Here is a 20789-nt window from a genome sequence, read left to right as displayed (position 1 = left end):
TACCCAACACCATGGAACTCTTTAAACATGAATTAAAACTAAACTACTTACAATATAAACAAAAGCATTAAAGGGAAATAGTATAAACAAGACTAGTAAACAAGAGTTTGGTCTTGGTTCGGTCTTGATTCGGGTCTAATCTCGGGATAAAACCGAGACTAGTGACTTCATAACCAATACCATGAAACTCTTTAAACATGAATTAAAAGCTAAACTACTTACAATATGAACAAGACTAGGAAAGCATTAAAGGAAAATAGTATAAACAAGAACTACAAAGAGTTCTCCATGTAGCTGCCTTGTCGCATATCACCTCCCGAAGAAGATGAAAGCCGAAGGAAACAAGGGGTGCATATTATATATATGTTGTGCCACAAGATATGAATTAATAAGTAACAAACAAGAATTAAAGAAGGTTATTGCTTGATTATTAAGAACCTTAGAGGTTAGAGATATGAACTTTATTTGGGAGAGAAAGAAGATGAATGAGCAAAGAATAATAAAGAGGATGGGGTTGTTTATATAGGGAAGGAGTCAAACTTGTTTTCCTTGTTTTATATCAATACTTGCATGTGTTTTTTTTAAAAAAGGTTTAAATAATACAATCTAATAACAAATCCAAAAGGTAAGAGATGATTATGAAACATAAAAATCCAACATTTTATATTAGTGAAAGATTTGGTTTACAAATCGGGGCGGGTTTTGATACAAATACAAATACAAAAAAGATCGAAAATGACGAATGTTACAAGTGGCACCTGATAACATCACCCACTGTTGGTTTGGTTTGAACCACTATTGGGGTTCAGGAGGTCTATTAGACCAGAAGGGCCAAGGTCTATTGACTTGAAACACTACTGGGGTTCAACGTCTGTTTAACCAAAAGGGCCAGGGTCTGTTGACTTGAACCACTGTTGGGGTGCAAGGTCTGTTTGACCAGACTAGTCAAAAAAAGGTTGACTCCTTTTCAACAAAGGCTGGCTCATCTTCAACGGTGGTTAGCTTCCCTTGAACAAATGTTGGCATCAACAGCACTTTGCAAGGGTTGTTCGCCAACAGTGGCGGGCTATTGGTCAACAGACGTTGAGACCTGGTCAAACTAGCTGTTATGGTAGTTTCACCACCACTTAATATCCATTAAAACGAGATTAAACTCAGTTTATTATAATGTTAATTATCTTATTTATTACAAGATTAATTATGTTAATTGTAATTAATTTAATTGAGTTTTTTTTGTAACTTCTTCTCATGTGTATGTATAAATAGAACTTGTTGGTTCTTTCACTTTGTCACTTGAAAAATCTTGAGAATACGTACCTATACAAGATAATTATTTATGTTCAAATAAAAAAATATTACAAGTTAACACACTCTAATATATATCTCATCAACTTCATCTTTTTTCACAAAACTATACACTTTTTAACCCGGGTGGCGTCTCAGGTGTGGGAGCCATCTCCGGCAGTACACATACTATTCCAGTTGTTGCATCCTGGGAGACAGACGCGTTCTGAGCGGAGGCTGGAATCTGTTTTATGGTCCCGTGTCAAACATGATCCTCAACCAAAATTGTTAACCATTTAGTTTGTTACATGTATGAAGATTAACAAGTTTGGTGACAAGACTCAAGATGATGAAGACTCGAGTCATTTTCACTACAAGAAAACGAGTAGAAGTAGGGCTGCAAACGAACCGAACGAACACGAAAAAGTCTTGTTTGTGTTCGTTTGTTAAGAAATAAATGTGTTCACGAACGGTTCACGAACACTTACCGAGCAAGATTCTTTGTTCGTGTTCATTCATTAAGGAATTCAATGTGTTCACGAACGGTTCACGAACATAATAAAACCGGGCGAAAGTGATGGGCGATAGGTGTTCAACCATTTACTGCAAGGCCATAGGTTTTCCGACCAGCTAACAAAGACTTGGTTTACATCACCAGCAAAACCCATTGCTCAACCTATACAAACACAAAAATTACACCAAATCAAACAAATAGAGTCATACCAAAAAACGTACATGGCTATTGGTGTCAGAGATGGATGGTAAAGGGCTTCTGAGGTGAAGATGGAGGGCAGCGGAGGTGGGTGACAATTGTACATGCCGACGGTGGAACTTAAGGACCGGGGAAACGAATAAATGAACTGCGGTTTATTGACCTTTTACACACACACACACACACACACACACACACACATATATATATATATAGGGAAAGGTTAAAATAAAAACCCACTCCAGTTGAGAAAACCATAGAAACTCTATTATATCTATTGATCTAATCAAATAAAGGGTTGAGATTATATAATCAAAAAGTAACTTTAATAAAGATTATTTTATTGTTTCAAAAGTACCAAAAGGGCATTATAGTAAAACTACAATCCATATTCTCTCTCCATATGTTGATTCTGACTTCCATATTTCCAGATCTCATTAATTTCCCAACCACAATCATCTTTCCACTTCTTGTTATTTCAACCACCTTCTTATTGTTCTTCAAACCAAACCATCTTCTTCTTGTTCTTCAAACTATCAACAATCAACATGTTCCAGTAACCTAAAAAACATCTTTCGTGAACCCTCGACACCAGTTTCCGGCGCATGCTGATGGCGGCGATTAAGATCTTGGCGTATCGAAAACTTTTTAAGACACCGTGAAAGGTCTTGATGTACTGGAAACTCTTTATAACATTGTTGGTCTTCATCTTTGACCACCACCACGTATCGGCGACCGAGTTTACAACTTGATCAAGTGATTTTCTCTACAAAAGGTTCAGATCTAGACATTTTATACTGACAAATTTCTGAACAAGAATTTATGGATGAAAGCTTCTAAGATCTCATCATTTTTAGTTTTATTATTATTTTTTTTGTACTATGTTTATAGAGTTCAGATCTGGTCATTTAATATATTTGTTTTTAAAGATATACTTGAAAATTTTGTTTGGATTTGAATCTTATTTTACATTTTTTAAAATTTGTTATTTTAAAACAGAAAATGAGCTTCATTCTTCTTTTTATTGTTGGCCATTAAAAAAATTTAAACTTTTTTGTTTTTGTTAAAGATATCTTGAATTTTGTACTAAATCTTCACTTAGTTGTACCGAAAAAAAAGACGGCAGGGTGGGGTGGTCTTCAGAGTTTGTTTTTTTAAACATATGTTACTTCTTCCTAAAAACGTATGTTTTTAACATGCGAAAACGTATGTTACGCCTGTTGACAGATTTTAGATATGGTCATTTTAGTATATTTGTTTTTAAAGATATACTTGAAAATTTTGTTTGGATTTAAATCTTATTTTAACATTTTTTGAAATTTGTTATTTTAAATTAGAAAATGAGCTTCATTCTTCTTTTTATTGTTGGCCATTAAAATTTTTTTAACTTTTTTTGTTTATTGTTGCGATTATTGAAGGAATCTTGAATTTTGTACTAAATCTTCAACTTATTTATACCGGAAAAAAAAAGACGGCAGGGTGGGATGGTATTCAGAGTTTGTTTTTTTAAATCATATATCTCCAACTTAAAACAAAATGTCAAACAATTTACTAATGATTATTATTACGTAAATGTTTTCAAAAGAACTTTTGAAACACTTAAAAAATGTGTATTATAGGACTTTTAAATTTTTCTTGTTCTTTAAGATGATGCTATTAACATAAAAGATTATACAAAAATCAATAAGGATTTGAAATATTTCAATAGTCATCATGAAAATATATCAAAAGTAAAAAAGGTGATATGACCTCAATAGTACTTTCCATCACCTTGAAAGATGTACTTTTATTAAAATATAAAATATGTCACAATCACTTCCGTTACTTTATGTCACTATCACATCTATTACTTTATGACACAATTACTTTCTCTTTATTTGTAAATCTCATTTTAATAACAACAAATTTTCTATTAAATAACTTAAATCTCCAAATTATTGAGTTCATTTGCTTCTGGCGACTGTGTACTGCAGGCCGGCAAAAGAGGAGGTGTGTGGTGTATCATAAGAATTTTAAACTTTCTTGTTCATTAAGAAGATATTTTTAACATAAAAAAAACTATATAAAAATCAATAAAGATTTAAAAATTTTTCAATAGTCAACATGAAAAGACATCAAAAGTAAAAAAATTGATATGACTCAAAATAAATTTTCACTACCTTTAAGAGTGTACTTTTATTAAAAAAAAATTGTAAAACTTTATTGTTCATTAAAAATATATGTTTAACATAAAAAAACTATATCAAAATCAATAAAGATTTGAAATATTTCAATAGTTAAGATGAAAAGACTTTAAAATTAAAAAGTTAGCATGACTCAAAATAATTTTTCACTGCCTTTAAGAGTGTACTTTTATTAAAAAAATAAAAATATGTCACTATAACTCTCTCTCTCCTACACATATCCACACACTTTATGTCACAATCACACTATCTCTCATACATATGTCAACACACTTAATGTCACTATTACTCTCTCTCTCCTACAAAAAATACACTCTTTAAAAAAATGTATTTATTTTTCATCTTAAAATATCGACAACCAACATGTTTCCGGCCCAAGGTGACTGCGGAAGTAACATACGTTTTAGGATGAACTGCAAAATAACAAAAAAAAAATATGTTAATTGTTTAGACATTAACCGAACATATGTGAGGTGGTGAGGTGGTGATCAGAGTTTCTACTGGGAATATTTTTATCCAGTTTTTTAAAAATATATACGAATATTTTTAAAACGTATGTTACGTTTTTCTATAAACATATGTTTTAATATGCAAAACATATGTTACGCTTGTCTATAAACGTATGTTTTAATATGCAAAAACATATGTTTTTTTGTATCGGAATATTAATATTTAAATGAACAATTTTTAATATTTGCGTAACTCATACATGTGCAAGAGAGAGTGAGAGACGGACTATACAAAGTTTATGAATATTTAATACAAAAGAGACTGTGGGAAACAAGCATTGTACCTTTAAGAAATCAATTAAATAAAAACCATCATTTTAATTATTACATTTTTCTATATAACCATTATAAGGTAAAGGGTTTTAAATTTTTGAATAACTCTTATGAGGAGTTAATTATAGTGTGATAAAGGTAATTCAAAAGAGTGTGGAGACATAAATTGTACTTTTCAAAAATCAATCAAATCAAAATCATAATTTTTACTTTTACTTTTTCATTACTTTATGACACAATTACACACTCTCTCTTATAAACATCCACACATTTTTATGACACACTTTATGTCACAGTCACTCCCTCTCTCCTACACAAACGTCACCATATTTTAAAAATATACCTTTTTCTTTCATCCTAACTCAATCCAGTCCAACCATCTTCCTCTTTTTCTTTAAGATATCGACGGTGGTTTTTCGGCACTCTTTGGAAATCCGCCAGGTTTTAAATGAATCTGCGTTTTCTCGGCACTCTTTGGAAATCCGTCACACCAATAGCTGATCTCTTATCGGGTCTTCGGTCTGGAAGTAATATAAAACATTTGTTAATTGTATAAATAAAACATATGTTACTTGTTTAAAAACATATATTAACTGTGTACAAATAGAATATCCTTTAATAAAAAATAATACTAAAAAGCAGTTGTATTCTAAACCTATCTCACAAATAACCCTAAAATTGGATCTCGCTTTACTTGTTTCTTGAATCTTCCAGACGTCATAAACTTATTGTCACTATAACTACAAGCTAACAAGTCCAGTAATTAGTTTACCTATACACAAATCCATACCAAAATACACTCATATGGATTCATATTGTTAAAAAGAAAAGAGATAATAAAAAATCAAAAATACAATCCTTTATATTTTTAAAAGAAGATAAAAAGAATATAACATCTCATATAAACAAATCAATACCAAAATACACACTTATATGTATTCTTTTTGATAAAAAGAAAAAAATAGTGAAAAAGAAAAAAATACAATCCTTTAAATCTTGAAAAAGAAGAAAAGAAAAAAGCATCTCTTATACACAAATCAATACCACAAAATACACTAATATGGATTCTTATTATTAAAAAGAAAAAATAATAAAAAAGCAAAAATACAATCCTTTAGATCTCGAAAATGAAAAAAAGGATAAAATATCTTATTTTGAAAAAAAAAATCAAAAATTTACCTAATACATTCAAAAGGAAAAAAAGAGTAAAGATCTATCATGTAAGGCCCCGAACCCGGTAGCCCTACTTTAACGTCGGATTTACTCATAAACACAGTCCTTCAAATCAGAGTTTATTAAAACTTTTCGCGGAATATAAAACATCAATCATTTGTTACAAAACATTAAATCTTTTCTTTGATACCATAACACAAAACTTTATATTTAAAACATCTTTACTTCTTTCTTCAGATGCCAGCCGTTCAATCCATGCCGTGTGTCATCCTCATGCTAGCTCTATAATCAGCTCACCTACGTGCATACTAAAAGTCAGCTACGCTGAGTGAGTTCTAGTTAATCATACAATACCATACAATACCTTATTAAATACATACGTACTTAACCTCATAACTTTCTTTCATACACACATAAGTACTCATACCTTCATTCTTACTTACATACTTTCTTTCTTACTTACATACTTTCTTTACATTCATAATCATACGTTTTAAAGAGCCTTTCGCCCTATAACCTCACAGATATTATAAGGGTCTGGTCCCTAACATCACAGATATTATAAGGGTCTGGTCCCTAACATCACAGATATTATAAGGGTCTGGTCCCTAACATCACAGATATTATAAGGGTCTGGTCCATTGTTTTCGAATATTAGTAGGGTTCGATTCCCTCTTCGTTACCATACAACCATACAACCGTCATTTCCTTCTTTTGTTAACTTTATTACGTTCATACACATAAACATACATATCATACTTACCATATTTATAACGTTACAACCTGACAGTACGTGCAATATCCGAAGATCGTTCACGTACCATCAAGCAATCATTCATACATATCATACTTACCATATTTATAACGTTACAACCTGACAGTACGTGCAATATCCGAAGATCGTTCACGTACCATCAAGCAATCATTCATACATATCATATCATTCACATAAGGCATACACTTATCTCTTAGGATAAGCGTATTAACAAACATATTGAGTATGCACACAGCCCCGAAAACATAACACATAAATGGGGCTAGAAACTCACCTGAACTCTGCTTCTTTTTCTGATAGCTGTAAATCCCTTCTCTATTTGAGCTCGGCTGACTGTACAAGTTACACGTATCAATACTCGCCTGATCTAATCTGGTGGCCTTGTATTAGCTTACTTTAACTTATCGCTTTATAATTTATTTTCTAATCAAACTTGGCTTTAGGCGAAGTTAACCCTTAGGCGAACTTGGCTTCAGGCGAAGTTAAACCTTAGGCGAACTTGGCTTCAGGCGAAGTTAAACCTTAGGCGAACTTGGCTTCAGGCGAAGTTAAACCTTAGGCGAACTTGGCTTCAGGCGAAGTTATCCTTAGGCGAACTTGGCTTCAGGCGAAGTTATCCTTAGGCGAACTTGGCCGTAGGCGAAGTTATCCTTAGGCGAAGTTACGCTTGAAGGCGAAGTTACGCTTGAAGACGAAGTTCATCAGGCGAACTTAATCTTGCAGGCGAAGTTATCGCGCTGCAGATCTGTTTGCCCATAACTCCTTCGTTTCTTAACCAAATAACTCGATTTTGGTACCCACGGAATCGTATGATCGGCGCCTACAAAACCCAACCATCAAATCGGCCTAAAATCGACGTTTTAGGGGTCCGATTTGGGCAGTTAGGGTTTCGGGTTCGGTTAACCCATCCAATCCTAACCATTTTCAGTAATATTAGCTTTGTTGGATTTGTTCTTACCTTACCAACTCAGATCTATCAACAAAATCTCGGGTCTCGGCTTCGAATCTTGATCGGTTAGAATGTGTGTGTGTTGAGTGTGTGTAGGAAGTTTGGTGAAAATGAAAATGGTTGGGATTTTGGGGGTATTTATATCCCTGAAATCCCATTCTCATTAATCCAAATCCATAACCAACATCCATTACCCGACACTAGCCCGACCCATACCAACTCCTACTCTTTTATTTATTTCCTGATAACCCGAGTAAACTTTCCCTCTATTAGTAAGTAATATAATTAATATCACTTTGAAATTTCGGGATGTTACAAGTCTACCCTCCTTATAAGAGGTTTCGTCCTCGAAACCTGCTTAATCCTTGTAAAAGGAATACTTCCTGTATTCACATTCTTTCTTGAACCGACATAGCTCCCTAACTTACCGGTTTATCCTTGGTCTTACAATCAACGAGTGATGTTAATTAATTTTAGCTTCCTAGGTAGCCTGTCCATGAAGTCCTTGGTGATACACTTTCTTATCCAGACTTTGCAAGTGCATATCGCTTCCACAAGTGTACTCTTCTTTCTTGTCCTTTAAATAGAAACATTGCACTTACTATCATTACACTTAACACTGAATGATCATTCCGTCCCATTACAACCTTTAGCAAATATACTGCTTTGCAATACGTTCAAAACATATTAATTCCAAAAGAAAAAGAAACCTCTTCAGTTTCTTCTCAATGGTTACTTCTTAGAAATCCCTTTGTCTATTCCTTGAGAGAGAACACTTCTTGCAATTCTTAAGCGCATCCATTGCATAACTTGTCGGAGAACTCCTTAAGTCACCACTTATACCTTCTTTCATTTTCAGCTCTGCATCAACATGTAAGGTTCATGAGTTATAGCTGTCCAAGGTAGCTTGATCATGAAGTCCATGATGATACATCTCCCTCTTTCTTGACTAATCAAGCCTCGCGTTGTCCTATGAATCCATTGTTGTTTGCCGTTGCATATCAGGCTGCCTGACCTATCGTAACCAATTACCTTAACCGACTTCCTTTCTGGCATGTCTTGACTTTCTTTTATAATACCATTCTATCCTTTCCGTTCCAGAGGACTTCCTTCCATGATCACATGATTATCAATTACTCACTAATCATTTGTGCCAAGACTCGTCTAAACCATATCTACGCTTTCCTTGCATGTCTTTCCACCTTTTGTTCCTGGTTTCTAGCATCCTCTTGCGGTGTGACCGTCGGCTCCATATTCGTAACACATGTGGTTGTTCTTATCTGTGTATGCAAAGTATCAAGTATATCCATAGCTGTCACATACCATGGACTCATCTTCATTTGACTTCTACTTAAGCATGTGACTTCCATTAGTATACGCCTTCATTATAACCGACATCTAGACTTATGACCTTCATCTAGGATTTGGCCTCGAGGATACCCATGACGTGGAATCCTCAGGTGACCAAATCTGATTTTCACATCATAAGTATTATCTTTCAACTCTCGGTGTAACTAGGGAATTCATTTATTTATTTATTTTTTATCTTGCTCTCATCCTTTATAACTTTTAAAGGTACCTTGTGGATCTTGCTAATGCAATCCGGAGTACTAATTAATTTATACTACTTAAATGTCGTGATATCTTCTCCTCATTCTGGCCGTCAGCAACCATATTAGCCTCACCAGAATAATACTTGATTCCACAGTCATAATCCTTTATCAGCCTCACTCATCTTCTTGCCTCGTATTCCGTTCCTTCTGCTTCTTATGAAATGTGTCAATGGTACCCCTTGAAAACTTAGCCAACGATTTCTCTTTCTTCAGCGTTTCCAACTCTTCTCTCAAGTGTTCAGCATGGTCGGACTTATCCCTTGAATAATCAAAACTATCTTCTGTGAAGGCAACGACATATTTGTCCTAATATTGGATGACATACCTAATTCATCATAACCATAAATGTTGCTTGAGCATTCGTCTATCTAAACGGTATCACGAGAAACTCGTAGTATTCATATCGCGTTTGAAATGTTGTCTTAGGGATGTCTGCCTCTTTCACTTTCAACTGATGATAGCCTGCTCTGAGGTCTATTTGCGAGGACCAACTCGCACCTTGCATTTGATCAAACAAATTATCCATTTGTGGCAATATATATTCTTTACAGTAAGCTTGTTCAACTCATAGAAATCTATACACATCCTCATACTTTCATCTCTTTTTTTTTTCTCGGAATGACGTTAAGCCTTGAACTTTCCTTAATATCATAAACCGTCACTGTACCGTCACCCAAAGACTTAAACATTATCAACTCATTCTTACCTTCTATACGAGCTTTAAGCTCAAACGTCAAATCCAGTCCCAAACGACATCGAACTCTCTTAAGGTCAATCATAAAGAGTAGCAAGGAACTCACATCCTTCTAATTCTACCTTACAATTCTTAACCATCCTCATATTTTAACGAAAGTATCGCTAGTGGTCTCTTCCATAAGGTCTCAGGTACACAACTAGATTCTTCTTAGCGTCTTCTTTCATATTCACTACACTATGTAGCCTCATCCTTTCATGCATGTTTACTCAGGATATCTTGACAATCACCGTCCTTCTCAATCACCTCCGCTTCCTCATCATTCGTTTCGTTACTCCCGATCCCAGCAAGTTCCTTTATGGAGTTAACCATTGCAGACATACTACATTTCTTGACTCATTCTAGTTGGCTTATCTCCGTTTCTTTCATGTTGCCTCCACTTGGACTTCCTAGTTCGAGCTGCATTTGATGCTTCAGAGAAATTGTAGTGCGATACAATTTTAGCAACTCCATTAATATTTTACTACAAGCTCCAAGTGTGGTCCTTCTGCAATACTTCCTAAAGTTGAAGTCCTGCTGCTTTCGTACATTGCTTAGTCACCCTCTTCAAAAAGGGTGTCTGGTTGGAACGTAGTTTACCACAGCGTCCAGTACGACCTCCTTTGTATCGGTCATCTATCTTATCTCTAAGGAAACACAAACGTTATCTCTCTAGGAATTATTTAGCACATGATTCGTAAGGTAAATAGTTAATGACAGTGGCCAAGTGTAATTAACTCTTAACATTACTCCTCAGGTTCTACATATTTCCCGTTGTGATTTCACTTGTGCTAGTTTCTACTTCACACACAACCATAATCATACATATAACCTACATTCTTATCCTTAGCAATTAAGCTAGCATTCACACATTCCTTTTTTCTTTTAGCAATTTAGCTAACATTCAAACATTCTTTCTATAGCAATTAAGCTAACTTCCTTACACATTCTTACGTTATACATGAAATTAATCATATACTTTTACCTTTACCGAGCTTGCTTGTGTGACACATGGCTATCTTGAACTGGCATCTTCTTTCATTTCTTACTTTAATCCCATTCTCTGTTCGAGTCTAAGCATGTAGGATGCTTAAATCTCTCGAACTTTGCTCTGATACCAACTTGTAAGGCCCCGAACCCGGTAGCCCTACTTTAACGTCGGATTTACTCATAAACACAGTCCTTCAAATCAGAGTTTATTAAAACTTTTCGCGGAATATAAAACATCAATCATTTGTTACAAAACATTAAATCTTTTCTTTGATACCATAACACAAAACTTTATATTTAAAACATCTTTACTTCTTTCTTCAGATGCCAGCCGTTCAATCCATGCCGTGTGTCATCCTCATGCTAGCTCTATAATCAGCTCACCTGCGTGCATACTAAAAGTCAGCTACGCTGAGTGAGTTCTAGTTAATCATACAATACCATACAATACCTTATTACATACATACGTACTTAACCTCATAACTTTCTTTCATACACACATAAGTACTCATACCTTCATTCTTACTTACATACTTTCTTTCTTACTTACATACTTTCTTTACATTCATAATCATACGTTTTAAAGAGCCTTTCGCCCTATAACCTCACAGATATTATAAGGGTCTGGTCCCTAACATCACAGATATTATAAGGGTCTGGTCCCTAACATCACAGATATTATAAGGGTCTGGTCCCTAACATCACAGATATTATAAGCCCTAACATCACAGATATTATAAGGGTCTGGTCCCTAACATCACAGATATTATAAGGGTCTGGTCCCTAACATCACAGATATTATAAGGGTCTGGTCCCTAACATCACAGATATTATAAGGGTCTGGTCCCTAACATCACAGATATTATAAGGGTCTGGTCCCTTGTTTTCGAATATTAGTAGGGTTCGATTCCCTCTTCGTTACCATACAACCATACAACCGTCATTTCCTTCTTTTGTTAACTTTATTACGTTCATACACATAAACATACATATCATACTTACCATATTTATAACGTTACAACCTGACAGTACGTGCAATATCCGAAGATCGTTCACGTACCATCAAGCAATCATTCATACATATCATACTTACCATATTTATAACGTTACAACCTGACAGTACGTGCAATATCCGAAGATCGTTCACGTACCATCAAGCAATCATTCATACATATCATATCATTCACATAAGGCATACACTTATCTCTTAGGATAAGCGTATTAACAAACATATTGAGTATGCACACAGCCCCGAAAACATAACACATAAATGGGGCTAGAAACTCACCTGAACTCTGCTTCTTTTTCTGATAGCTGTAAATCCCTTCTCTATTTGAGCTCGGCTGACTGTACAAGTTACACGTATCAATACTCGCCTGATCTAATCTGGTGGCCTAGCATTAGCTTACTTTAACTTATCGCTTTATAATTTATTTTCTAATCAAACTTGGCTTTAGGCGAAGTTAACCCTTAGGCGAACTTGGCTTCAGGCGAAGTTAAACCTTAGGCGAACTTGGCTTCAGGCGAAGTTAAACCTTAGGCGAACTTGGCTTCAGGCGAAGTTAAACCTTAGGCGAACTTGGCTTCTGGCGAAGTTATCCTTAGGCGAACTTGGCTTCAGGCGAAGTTATCCTTAGGCGAACTTGGCCGTAGGCGAAGTTATCCTTAGGCGAAGTTACGCTTGAAGGCGAAGTTACGCTTGAAGACGAAGTTCATCAGGCGAACTTAATCTTGCAGGCGAAGTTATCGCGCTGCAGATCTGTTTGCCCATAACTCCTTCGTTTCTTAACCAAATAACTCGATTTTGGTACCCACGGAATCGTATGATCGGCGCCTACAAAACCCAACCATCAAATCGGCCTAAAATCGAAGTTTTAGGGGTCCGATTTGGGCAGTTAGGGTTTCGGGTCCGGTTAACCCATCCAATCCTAACCATTTTCAGTAATATTAGCTTTGTTGGATTTGTTCTTACCTTACCAACTCAGATCTATCTACAAAATCTCGGGTCTCGGCTTCGAATCTTGATCGGTTAGAATGTGTGTGTGTTGAGTGTGTGTAGGAAGTTTGGTGAAAATGAAAATGGTTGGGATTTTGGGGGTATTTATATCCCTGAAATCCCATTCTCATTAATCCAAATCCATAACCAACATCCATTACCCGACACTAGCCCGACCCATACCAACTCCTACTCTTTTATTTATTTCCTGATAACCCGAGTAAACTTTCCCTCTATTAGTAAGTAATATAATTAATATCACTTTGAAATTTCGGGATGTTACATATCAAACATAAAAGATCTACAAAAAAAATACATCAAAAACATACATTACTTATGGGTGAAAAGGAATAAAAAAAGAAAAATAAATCAAAGAAAAAAAGAAGCCTTCAGATCGTTAAAAAACATAAAAAATCTACCAAAATTTCAAGTTGATCGGATTCGATTTGCATATTCCGACCTACCGTTGCCGACCTGCCGCCTTTTCTCATCCACTGCAACAAACCTTCGGTCTTGTTTAACCACGATTTATTGTTTCTTTGGTGAATTGTTTCTTGGAATAATGAAAATGAGTTGTTGATGTAAGTTGAAAATGAAAATGGAATTTGGAAAAGAGAGAGAGAGAGATGAAGGGGGTGTTTGTTTTTTCTTCAAACATCTTCAAGGGAGCTAATGTCTGCACGCGCGCAGACATTACCCTTGAAGACTGTTTGTTTTTTTTCTTAAAACAGATCTTAAGTTATCTTCTTTCATCTTAAAAGAAAAGCAAAGAAATCTTGCTTAAAACATCTTCGCAAAAAAATCATACTCTTATCCCTTTGAAGCCACCCTCTCATCCACTCCTCCCACCACCGTCCGCCACCACCACCCACCGTACGCCACCACCACCATCCCCCACTGCCACCGTCCACCACCATCCACCGCCACTACCCACCGTCCGCCGCCACTACCAGCATCCACCACCACTACCCATCGTCCGCCACCACCACCACCACCACCATCCATCACAGCCACCACCAATCACCACCGTCCACCACCCACCACAACCGTTCATCACCACTACCACCCACTGTCGGACGCCATCACCGTCAACTACCACCGTCCACCACCCACCAAAACCGTCCATTACCACCACCTACTGTCCACCACCACCATCCATCGCCACTACCCACCGTCCGCCGCCACAATTTTATTATTATATTTTCTATGTAACTTGAATAAATGACTTCTATCTTGTGAGATAAGTTTGACAGTTATGCAGACAGTATCAACTTATAAAAACAAACAGTCTTATATTTTCAGCTTGCAGGTCTTCAGACCACATCTTCAGTTGCAGACATGAAAACAGATGAAATCAGCTTGCAGACAGTTTATGTCTGCAAAAACAAACAGCACCGAAGATGAAGATAATGTTCTGATTTTAGTGATAAAAATGGATGAGTCAAATCCATATAAAAAAGGAGAGAGAAGGGACATGATTAAAATGTCTAAAATACCCCTTTCATTTATAAAATAATAAACCTAAGAAACACAGATGTGTCACATCTTGAACCACACAATCAAGTTTACATGGTTTTCTCAACTCGAGCAAGTTTCCACATTATACTTTCCATATATATATATATATATATGTATATAGGGTAAGGATCCTAAGAGTTTTCTTTGCAAATTGAGAACTTTGAGAACCATTTTTAACCATTAAAAACACCTTTAAAAAAATATTTAAAAAAATCATAAAACAAAAAATAATAAAAAATTTAAAAAAGTAAAAAAACCAAAATTCTTATATTTCATTCCGGTTTCATTAAAAAAATAAAAAAAATAGAAAAAAATAAAAAAAATGTTGTATTATACACATATGTATAATTTTATTTAATCTCTAATTACGTAATATACACATATGTACAGCATCATGTATCTTAAATTATACACATGTGTACAAAAAAAACATGTATATGTACATATATGTATATAGTATACATATGTGTATATAATTTAGCTAAACCAAGTTTTTTTTTTTTTTATTAAACCGCGATGATAAAATAAGAATTTTGGTTTTTTTTACTTTTTTGATTTTTGTGTTTTATTTTATTTTATGATTTTTTTTTATTTTTGGGTTTTTTGTGGTCCAAAATGGTTCTCATAGTTCTCAATTTCAAAAAGGTTCTCTCATAATCCTGATCCTATATATATATATATATATATATATATATATATATATATATATATTGTTCATTTAATTGGGTAAAACATATCAAAAAATAATTCTAAAAAATTGAAAATCCAATTACACTAGAAAAGACAAACGAACATAAAAGGACACGTTACCGAACATTCACGAACATAAACGAACGGACCCGACCTATGTTCATGTTCGTTCGTTTAACTAAACGGACAAAAAATTTTGTTCGTGTTTGTTTATTTATTAAACGATCGAACACGAACGAACTTCCCACCGAACGGTTCATAAACTGTTCACTGAAAGTTCAGTTCGTTTGCAGCCCTATGTAGAAGTATTCGATGAAGACTTGAATCGAACATGTTTTGGTATAAAAATTGTATTTTATATTCCCTTTATTTCTAGTTTTGTAACCGTTGGTACTTTTATATTAAAACAGAGTTTCGTGAAAGATTACTTGTTCAATCTTAAAAACCTCTTATAAAGGATTTTTGGGTTCACGAAAGTTTATAGAAAGTATTAATTAGTTTTTAGTTAAAATCTTATAAATATCTTTTTTGGAAAATATTTTACTAGTACAATTGGTTCGGATTATGTTATAATTGGAGTACAATTTTAATCCGAATACCTGTTGGTAGGCTTTGGAGCCCATGTAAGTGTTAAGATGCTTTAGGTTTCTTAGGATATGAGACTGACTCATTGACTAAATAAAGCGCGTGAACCCATATCCATTCGTCTGGTTGGATATCTAATCACTTAATTTTTCCATCATGTTAAATATTTGATCAATCACTTATTCAGTTTGGATTTCTAATCACCTCAATTTGATATCATAAACTACCCGTGTTTAACTATGGATATCTCATCACCTCAAGTCTAACATAGACATGTTTTAGTTTAATATAAAGTCCATCGTCAGACGAACATAAAAAGTTAGGGTCACTCGATTGGAAGCAATGGATATCATTTGTTTTTGTATATAAGGTTACTGCATGTGTGATAGTTATCGTGATGAGGTAATCATATGCTGTGATCAGAGTCGTCCCCAATAATCTTAAAAAATTTTAGGCCCCGGCCGAGATAAAAAAAGAGGACCCCTATCTATAAGAGGGGAAGGGGCACTAGTGTGGGTAAGGTTTATGGGTTGTTTACCACATGGCAAATTCACCTCTAACTATGTGGGTAGTTTGCCAAATTACAATTTGTGGCAAAGGTTTACCACATGGTAAACCCATTGGAGGTTTTTGAAAAATTAAACACTCATTAATTTTCAATGAAATTTTAATTTTAATTACATTTAATTGTTTATTTATTTTTAAATTTAAACAAAAAATGTCCTGAGGTACTTGTGGGTATGTGTTTCCGATTATTTTATGGTTTGTGGGTACTTAAAGGTATAAATGAAATAACTGTGTATGATTGTTCGATGCATGAGTACTACCCATAAGTGCCCCTTCCTCTCTAATATAAACTCAACAATCCTATTTAAAAATTCATAATAAATAAACGAACATGACATTGTAATGAGTGGAATAATTGAATTTAACTTAAAGGATGTGGAAAATGAGTTTTAGTATTTGAGTTGAAGAAAATAATTAAAATATTAATTATTGATATGTTAATTATGTATTAATAAGTAATATGAGTAACTGGTAAAATATTTAATAGCATGGGATTAATGTTATGTTAATTGTTGTAAGGTGACCAAATGCATTAATTGTTGTTTGGGAATGAATTTATAAAAACTTGATGTTTGAGCCAAGTTTTTAACTTGATTGTTGATGGGGAATGAGTTAAAAAAAAACTTTGATGTTGGAGCCAAGTTTTGAGCTTGAGAACTCTTGATTATCAATTTATCATAAGGTGGTTTTTCCAACTCCACTAATAAGGTTCTTATATACTATATATTAAACGATCTATAAACTCAAATATTATTTAATACGCATATGTACATTATTTTAAAAACTAGCATAGTTACCCATGCGCGTTGCGGCCGGGAACTTTTCGTATACGACGAAGATATGAACGTGCGTTTAGAGGTTACAGTCTTTAGAAACCTAAGAAGTTGATCCACGGGTATTCCGGTGCATGAAAGCGTATTATATTTGACCCCTCTAGAACAAAATTACGCCAAAATGTAGAACAACTGAAACCTACATAAAAATAAGCACGAAAAGTATTATATATGACCTGACTCGTTTAGTAAAAAATAAGATTACGCCAAAATATAGAACAACTTGGATTTATGCCGAAACATAAACTAACTGGAAACCTACATAATATAAGCATAGGAATGTATTACATTTGACATGACTCGTCTAATAAAAAATAAGGTTACGCCGAAACTTAGACCACCTCGATTTACACACGCATATAAAAATAAGCACGTAAAAAGTTATTTTTTAAGTAAAGGTAAGCAATAAGGGGTAAACTCGAAATTTTAAAAACTCGATAGGGTCAAAATGATATTTACAAATTTGTTAAACAAAATAACAATTAGTTTAAAAAATAGAAATTAGCGAAGACAAATTAAATTAGTAAAAAAACTTAAGATGTTATAAACGTATATAATATATATGGTATAGGGGTAAATTTAAACTATTAGAAAGTAGAAAGTTTAGTTTATAATATTTGCAAAATAATATATAGGCTAGAAGAGGAAAGTTAAAAGAAACCATCTTAAATTGTGAAAACTATGAAAACCAAATCTCAGCCATACATTTCAAATGAAAAGTTAAATCTAGTGATTGTGGATTAAAGTTAATAGAATAATAAAAGTTAATCTCAAAGTTTTTCTCTCTCATACTTTCATATGTAAAACGTAAAAAAACGTAGTTAATTTTTTTTTTAATTTTGTTTTTTGTATTTAAGATAATAAACATATTTTACATATGTAAATTCTTTTTAAAAAATTTGATCGTTACATATATTTTTCACAAGGTTTTCATATTTGTATGGTTTTCATTTTAACCCAACCTTAGGCTAGAATATCAATTGTTTATAGTTGAGGGGTGTAAAAGATCAAATAGGAATGTTTACCGACATTCCTATTTGATATATATATATATAGGTAAAGGATGGAATGCGAAAATCCTTTATCGTACATTACGTATGCGAGGCTATGAAACGTCGATCTTCAATAACCCTAAAATCACAATTACGCGAGCCGGGCTCTGTTAACCTCTTCTCCCCTTGATTCCGTCCACCTTCACCATCGCGACCATCTTCTACCATCGTGACCACCATATTCTTCCGACACAACCATCAATAGTTGCTCACAGGTCAGTTGTCAAATTGAGCAATTGAAATTGAAATTGTTGAACCTAATTGATCAATTAACCTTGAAATCGATCCAATTAATCATCAATTTGAAGCTTCAATCGATCAATTTTGATAAATTTTAAACCTGAACGTTTAAAGGTTTAAACGTTTAAACTTTACTATATTGTCAACAAAGGGCTAGAGAGACCTTAAGTAAGAAATGGTGGACCATAATCAACTTCCTTTCGTCTCCCAGGCAGATTTGACAAATACATATCACTTTATATAAAATAGAAAGTCCCACTGAGTAGACTATTAGAAGGACTTGACAAAGATGGATCACTTGATAGAAAATCCCACTCCTATAGTCTTGAGTATTGGTATACCCCTAGAGGGACTTGAACCCTCGTTTTCTCCGTGAAAGAGAGAGGTCGTAACCACTGGACCATAGGGGCCTTTGGCCACCTTACCTTAATATAACTCAGACCTTTTGGAGATGTGAATCAAACCGAAAAACTCGTTAACTATTCTGGAGGTTAATGGTAATCAAATCAAACTTTACCATTCAATTACAACCTTGAAACTTGATTTCATTGGTCTTTCTCGTCTTTATATCTCTCATTCACAAAGGGTTCTGCGTTGGATCCAAGATCCTTTACTATCCAGTGGATTCAAGGTGCTTTACCAAAATAGTATTTGACCACTTAAATTATATTGCGCCCTAAGTCATACTGTCAATTGACGACAGGACAGGAGGGCAATAAAAGAATAGAGAAGACGGAAATATAGATTAGGTATACCCGCGCGTGTTAATGTTAAGTTAATAAATACAACATTCATATAGTTTTCTGGTATTCAATATTATATTCAAGTAAATTAGAATTTCAATACCGTTATACATTATATTATACATTATAATATAAGAAACTGAATCAGTTTTGATATTTGATATTCTAAAAAAATCCCAAAGCAGAGTAAGCCTAAATGGTAGAATTCTTTTTCTAGGACTGTTTTATAAATTCCGTTCCAGTTGCATCTCTTAAAATAAGTTCAGTATCAATTTTTATTTCACCTATCTCATAGATTCCAGTCAAAGATTCATAGAATCGAAATTCCATCATTGCTAGATCTATAGAAATTTATTTGATATTTAATGGATAATGAGCCAGGCTAAAAATGGTATTTTTAGCCTAAAAATAACATCTAATAACTAATAATAAGTTAAGTTTCTATGACAATACGAATACGGAACAAAAAGGACAATGTGCAGGATGGGTAGAAAGAGTTGTGATACCTGTCTCGATCCAGGGAAACTACAGGATCTAAAAGAATATCCCAATCCTAAGGATCCATAGGATTCATTGTGGATCCAATACAAAAATAGAAATATTTGAGTTGTTTAGTCTTCGAGTTTTTATTTGAAATTTTCTATATCTATATAAGTATTTCTATATCTATATAAGTATGTAAAATATATGCATGTTGGATTTGGCCCAATCTTTTTACTAAAAGATTGGGCCGAATTTCATTGAAATTCAATGAAGAGAACGAACGTTATATCTTCTTATCCTTATCCAAAGTATCCGTTGCTTGGACTTTAATCAATAGTATCCACCGGAGCGAATTCAAATTTCCAGCCTTAGTCAAATAGCCACCGGAGGCAAGGGGCGCAGTTCTTAAACAGAAGAATGGCGAGAAAGAGGAAATGATTCAAATTCAAGAAAAAAAGAGTCGAATTGGAAGTCAAGTAAGAAGGAAGGAGGCTAGCCCCCGAAAATGCTCCGCGCCTAGGTTCTTTTGTCGTTGGGGCTTACACCTTGTGACTCATTCATTCGGCAGAGCGTTCCTCGGGCGTCGATCAATCCTGAATCACAGGCCGCTCTGTCATTGTCTGATTTTTGGTTGTCTGATCACACTCGAAATTATGTATTTTTTTCTCTAAATATACTTGAAACAAAGACCAGATTGTCTAATGCTGAGACGAAAAACAAAAAAAACTGCCTAGTGAAAATGTATGATCCCTTTTTGAATGGGATGTATCGTGGAAGAATGAAGAAATTTTTTTCTTCTTCAATCATAAATGATGTTTTAAAACGAAATTACACGACCTAATTCTTATTAGTTGAATTGAAAAATGATCCAAGAATGCATTCGCTGAT

General features: G+C 34.2%; 1 non-coding gene across 1 annotated transcript; it reads right to left on the bottom strand.

Moving 5' to 3' along the window:
- Nucleotides 1-19013: 19013 nt before the first annotated feature.
- TRNAE-UUC (transfer RNA glutamic acid (anticodon UUC)) lies at nt 19014-19085 on the bottom strand. Its single transcript has one exon. It is a non-coding gene; the product is annotated as a tRNA-Glu (tRNA).
- Nucleotides 19086-20789: the final 1704 nt, after the last annotated feature.

This window comes from Bidens hawaiensis, unplaced genomic scaffold (assembly GCF_021521415.1).
Source record: "Bidens hawaiensis isolate Kalapana, Puna unplaced genomic scaffold, B.hawaiensis_p1.1 tig00061322_1, whole genome shotgun sequence".
Classification (NCBI taxonomy): Eukaryota; Viridiplantae; Streptophyta; class Magnoliopsida; order Asterales; family Asteraceae; genus Bidens; species Bidens hawaiensis.
The sequence above is the reverse complement of the archived record's forward strand: the minus strand, read 5'-3'. Positions and strand labels throughout refer to the sequence as shown.